This window comes from Gobio gobio, assembly GCF_949357685.1.
Source record: "Gobio gobio genome assembly, chromosome: 19".
In the NCBI taxonomy this organism is placed as follows: domain Eukaryota; kingdom Metazoa; phylum Chordata; class Actinopteri; order Cypriniformes; family Gobionidae; genus Gobio; species Gobio gobio.
In genome coordinates this window covers 1,136,792-1,143,436 of record NC_137112.1, presented here as the reverse complement: position 1 = coordinate 1,143,436, position 6,645 = coordinate 1,136,792, and the positions used below count along the sequence as shown (strand labels likewise).

The following is a 6,645-nucleotide window of genomic DNA, read 5'->3' as shown; positions in this document are numbered from 1 at the left end:
GTGTGTGTGTCTGGGAATGACGACATCCATGTGGAAATGATGTTCACATCTGAAGATTACGGCATGACTCCTGGGATTAATCTGGGAAAACAACGGGTGAACTTGATGAAAGGGCAACAGTTTTTCTGAAATAACTCCACTATTAACAAAAGCAAGTCAAAAAAATTATTTTCTTGTAAAATGTATGTTTTATGCACTACTTATGTACGCAAAATCATTAATATGTTGCACTTTCTGACAAAAAAATGCATGTTGCATTACGTAATTTAACATGGTTCAAACTAATCAAACTAATGATCTAACAAACCACTTCCGTATTTTGTGTCCCTCACACACACGAGAGCCTGATAAGCAGGACTTCTGAAACGGTTAAAGGCGTCTGAGATGCAGAGGAAAACATCACCACACTTTTCCACACTAACAGCTTTACCAGACATCCTGATCTCAGCGGCAACTTTCCCTTTCACTACTCAGATACAGCCTGTGTGTGTGTGTGTGTGTGTGTGTGTCTGTGTGTGTGTGGACTGGTAATCCCTACGTTTTGGGGACAAAATGTCCCCACAAAGATGGCAATATCCGAAATCCTCGTCCTTGTGGGGACTTTTTTAGGTCCCCATGAGGAAAACATCTTATAAATCAGACTAAGTGATGTTTTTTGAAAATGTAAAAATGCAGAATGTCTCCTATGATGGGTAGGTTTAGGGGCAGTGTGTGTGTGTGTGTGTATGTGTGTGTGTGAATAAGAGTGTGTGTGTGTGTGTGTGTGTGTGTGTGTGTGTGTGTGTGTGTGTGTGTGTGTGTGTGTGTGTGTGTGTGTGTGTGTGTGTGTGAGAGAGTGTGAGAGAGTGTGTGTATGTGTGGGCATGTTTTTGTGAAATATCAGGACACAAATGTGTATAACGACATGGGTATTACAAAAAGAGGGTGAAATATGAGGACGTTCCCCATGTCCTCACTTTTCAAAATGCTTATAAATCACACAGAATGAGTTTTTTTCACAGAAAGTGAACTGCACAGTCTCCTGTGATGGGTTTAGGGGCAGTGTGTGTGTGTGTGTGTGTGTGTGTGTGATGGGTAGGTTTAGGGGCAGGGGCAGTGTAAGGGGATAGAAAATACGGTTTGTACGGTATAAAAACCATTACGCCTATGGAATGTCCTCACATTTCACAAAAACAAACATGTGTGTGTTTGTGTGTGTATGTGTGTGTGTGTGAGTAAATGTGAGGTGAGTGTGTGTAAGTGAGTGTGTGAGAGTGAGTGTGTTATGTGTATGTGTGTGTGTGTGTGTGTGTGTGTGTGAGAGAGAGAGAGAGTGAGTGTGAGTGAGTGAGTTAATGTGTGTGTGTATGCAGGAGGGCTGCTGAACTGGCAGCCAAGCGGTTTTTCCTAGAACACGACGGGATGTTTCCAGGAACCCGGACACTGTGGATCAGCTCCAGTGAGAGACTCCTGACGCGAGCGCTGTGCCAGCTTCATTAGGGCGGTCTCACATGAATCAATCCCAGAATGCACTGCGATAAACAAGATTATAAACACACAGAAAAAGAATCAATAAAAATAGTTGAATCCACTTTAAAACCGTCATTTTTACTCCATATTGGCGTGTGGTCTCATGAACCCGAGCCGCACTGGCCCTCCTGCTGCTTACTCAACCGCCTGGCGCTGGTCCCGGAGCCGGATCTGGTGTCCTGCCTCGGACATGCACTCTATTTAGGTGGCTAGTGTCAGAGACGCGCCCTTGACTGGTTCAACACCCGATCAGCTTCTATAAATCACCTCCTTCCGAGGAAATAAAACGATCCGGACGTTTGAACTGTGGCAGTGAAATGTGACGCCGCTGCAAACGTCGCCCATGATGACGGGCCGCTGGCCGCTAAATAGAACTGATTCACAGAAGTCGTAGCCAGTGGGATTCTGGACATGAGCATCATAACATCCATCATCTGTTCCTCTGGACACCAGCTGGACCTCAAAACCTGTTGCCCTGCCCTTCGGTCAGAAAGAGAACATCTGAAGGTGTAACTCATGGTCCGCCCGTCTGCTCTAAATAGCCACCAGATTAATGAAGGTTTAAGGAGCGTTTTCTTCTGTTAACCAGCCGCGTTTGTTTTTGTTTTTGTTTTTGTAACCATGTTTGTTTTTGTGAAATGTGAGGACATTCCATAGGCGTAATGGTTTTTATACCGTACAAACCGTATTTTCTATCCCCTTACACTGACCCTAAACCTACCCATCACACACACACACACACACACACACTGCCCCTGCCCCTAAACCTAGCCCTCACAGGAGACTGTGCAGTTCACTTTCTGTGAAAAAAAACTTGTTCTGTGTGATTTATAAGCATTTTGAAACGTGAGGACATGGGAAACGTCCTCATATTTCACCCTCTTTTTGTAATACCCATGTCATTATACACATTTGTGTCCTGATATTTCACAAAAACATGCCCACTCACACACACTCACTCACACACACACACACACACACACACACACACACACACACACACACACACACACACACACACACACACACACACACACATGGGGACTTTCCATAGGCGTAATGGTTTTTATACCGTACAAACCGTATTTCATGTACCCCTACACTGCCCCTGCCCCTAAACCTGCCCATCACACACACACACACACACACACACACACACACACACACACACACACACACACACACACACACACACACACACACACACACACACACACACACACACACACACACACTGCCCCTGCCCCTAAACCTATCACAGGAGACATTCTGCATTTTTACATTTTCAAAATACATCACTTAGTCTGATTTATAAGATGTTTTCCTCATGGGGACCAAAAAATGTCCCCACAAGGATGAGGATTTCGGATATTGCCATCTTTGTGGGGACTTTTTGTCCCATAACGAAGGGTTTACCAGGCCACACACACACACACACACACACACACACACACACACACACACACACACACACACACACACACACACACACACACACACACACACACACACACACTCACACACTCACACGCACACACACAAAATAAAACCATTTCAAAACAAATTTCCTGGTTGAACATTAAAGCACACTAGTGTGATAAACAGTGCAAATTTCTTTCATATCTTATGTAAAATTTACACAATTATCCACAAATAATGTTTTTTTTTACTCAAAAACTGAGGTACACAAGCTCAGATGAATAAGGCCTAGGGAAAAAAATATATATAAAACCTGTCATAATTTAAAGAAAACAAGCTGAAAAAAAAGATTGAATCCAATATTTATAAGATTTATAAGCCTTTTTTTGCAGGTCGGTCATTTTTGACGGTCAAGTGTGACAAAACCCACAAAAAATAACAAAAAGTATCCAAAAATTTGGGAAGTTGTTCAATTCTGTGTGAGTAAAGTTTAGTCCAATGCAATAACATTCATCATTTTTGGGTACGGGAAAATCCTCTCCTTGTCAAAATGACCCGAACACAACATGAGAGTTTGGACAAAAATTATGAACACGCCACTGCATACAGGATGACGTTGTTAACTATTCTGCTCCATATTTCCAAAAGAGCAAGACAATGTTTTAAAGGGATGGTGGATCCAAAAAGTACAATTCTGTCATCATTCATGTCATTCCAAACCTGTGCGATATCCTTTCTTGGGAAAGGAAGAACGTTGGGAAACAAACAACACTGGATCCCAGTGACTATGGACAAAAAAATATCTTCATTTTTGGGTGAACCATCTTTTTAAATGCTAATATAATCCATGCAAAATGTTAATCTGAAATTTTATAAAAGACAGCGATGTGTTTTGTGTTAAACTGGGCCAAGAGCTGATCAGACGGATCCCGTGAGACACGCGTGTGCATCTGTGTGTCGCCGCACTCAGAGATAAACAGTTCAACTACAGTTTCTCAAAGTAGGACAAACAGTTTAAAACACACCAACACTGGTGTCTCGACAGCCTCTGATTGGCTGAGACAGAAGCGCTTCCCTGGGAACGATCACACAAGAGCTTGATGATGTTTTAATGTTCAGAGTGATTCCGGAGTGAAGCGTCTCTCTCTGCTGATGGAGGATCAGGGTTCAGCTCGTGTGTCCAGCAACTCTTATCTGACCCGGCTGAGACAGGAGAACATTTTTGAAGTGATTTCTACAGGTTGTTTACCTGAAGGCTCTCATCATCTCAGACGGATCTGTCACTGCCGCACAGGTCATGCCCCCATTCAGCATTTTTGGGTACAGGAAAATGACCCGAACACAACATAAGAGTGGAGTATAATTGAAAAAGTACAATTCTGTCATAATTCATGTCATTCCAAACCTGTACGATATCCTTTCTTGGGAATGGAAGAACGTTGGGAAACGAACAACACTGGACCCCAGTGACTATGGACAAAAAACACCCAAAATATCTTAATTTTTGAGTGAACCATTGCTCTAAATGCTAATGCTAAATTGTTAGTCTTACCTCAATGCATTAGAAATCTACAGTTTTCACACTATTTTTCTGGTGTGAGGAGATCTAAAGACGCCCATAAACACACTTCCAGTGCCTACACACACACACATGCACAAACACAGAACACATTCCTCCAGCGCCAACACACATGTACACAACCACAAGAGCACAAGCACGGTTTCGTCGACACACACACACACACACACACACACTCCTGCTGAACTCAAACACTCAGAACCGCTCCTCGTGTGCCGCCGGACAGGATGATTTTCTTCCCACAAACGTGAGGCCGGTCGACTGCCAGCGGAGGAGGAGACGCCACAGGGCCTTTCCTACCGAGATCCAGATGTGCACAAACAACAATGCGTTCTTCAGTGTCCAACCAAAGTCTGTTATTAACATTTCTCTTTGTTTGGGGATCGCAGAGGACGTGCATACCTCTCTCTCCGGGCCGCAGTCCAGCGCATGCCTCTGAGGTCCGTCTGGAAGTGTTTCGGGCAGGATGTGGAGACAATGACCCGCTGACGTTGGGCCGCTTCTCTGTTTCTCATGCACACTTACTACTGGGTCCTTCAATCGGCCAATGCAAACATTCACTAGAACGACAGAAGATACTTCAGAACTTTAGTCAATTCCACTTCCTCTCTCTAAACTAAACCTCCTGTGTCTGGATGTGGAGAAAGACACTCGGGCGCTCTTGAATAATCGAGCTGTCAGGATGGTGTGAGGAGAGAGCAGGAGGAATGAAGTGATATTCCAGATTGGCACACTAATGAGAGCCCCGGTGAAAGAGAGAGACAGATAGAGAGCTCTATTATTCACCGTCAAGAGATTATGTAACAGGAGCTGAGAGTGAGCTATGAGTTCATCCTCTTTCTCTCTCTCTGAGCTCTGCTCGGAAAACTTTTCATCTTCCAGCCAACTAACATGTTTATCTCAGCCTCTGTTCAGCTTATAGTGGCAGCACCACTGGCTTTTGTTCATACAGCTAGTGCTAAGATGATGGATGGATGATGCATAGATGGATGGATGGATGGATGGATGGATGATGGATGGATGGATGGATGATGCATAGATGGATGGATGGATGGATGGATGGATGATGGATGGATGGATGGATGGATGGATGGATGGATGGATGATGGATGGATGGATAGATGGATGATGGATGGATGGATGGATGATGTATAGATGGATGGATGGATGGATGATGGATGATGGATGGATGATGGATGATGGATGATGGACGGATAGATGGATGATGGATGGATGATGGATGATGGATGATGGCTGGATGGCTGGATGGATGGATGGATGGATGATGGATGGATGATGGATGATGGATGATGGATGGATGGATGGATAGATGGATGATGGATGGATGGATGGATGGATGGATGATGCATAGATGGATGGATGGATGGATGGATGGATGGATGGATGGATGAATGATGGATGGATAGATGGATGATGCATAGATGGATGGATGGATGATGGGTGGGTGAATGGATGATGGGTGGCTGGATGGGTGGATGGATGATGGGTGGCTGGATGGGTGGATGGATGATGGGTGGCTGGAAGGGTGGATGGATGATGGGTGGGTGGATGGATGGATGGATGGATGAATGATGGATGGATAGATGGATGATGCATAGATGGATGGATGGATGATGGGTGGGTGGATGGATGATGGGTGGCTGGATGGGTGGATAGATGATGGGTGGGTGGATGGATGGATGATGGGTGGGTGGATGGATGATGCATAGATGGATGGGTGGATGAATGATGGGTGGATAGATGGATGATGGGTGGATAGATTGATGGATGGGTGGGTGGATGGATGATGGGTGGATGGATGGATGGATGGATGATGGGTGGATGGATGGATGGATAGATAGATAGATAGATAGATAGATAGATAGATAGATAGATAGATAGATAGATAGATAGATAGATAGATAGATAGACAGACGGATGGACGGACGGACGGACGGACAGACGAATGGATGGATAGATGGATGGATGGATGCATGGATGAATGGATAGATGATGAATGGATGGATGGATGGATGATAGATAGATGGATGGATGGATGATAGATAAATATGGATGGATGAAGGATGGATGGATGGGTGGATGGATGAAAGATAGATTGATGGATGATGCATAGATGG

At 44.3% G+C, this 6,645-nt stretch overlaps 1 long non-coding RNA gene across 1 annotated transcript; it reads right to left on the bottom strand.

Moving 5' to 3' along the window:
- Positions 1-3,280: 3,280 nt before the first annotated feature.
- LOC307143591 lies at positions 3,281-5,140 on the bottom strand. Its single transcript, XR_013818619.1, has 3 exons — positions 4,910-5,140; positions 4,481-4,803; positions 3,281-4,398 (listed from the first exon to the last, which is right to left on the bottom strand). It is a non-coding gene; the product is annotated as an uncharacterized lncRNA (long non-coding RNA).
- Positions 5,141-6,645: the final 1,505 nt, after the last annotated feature.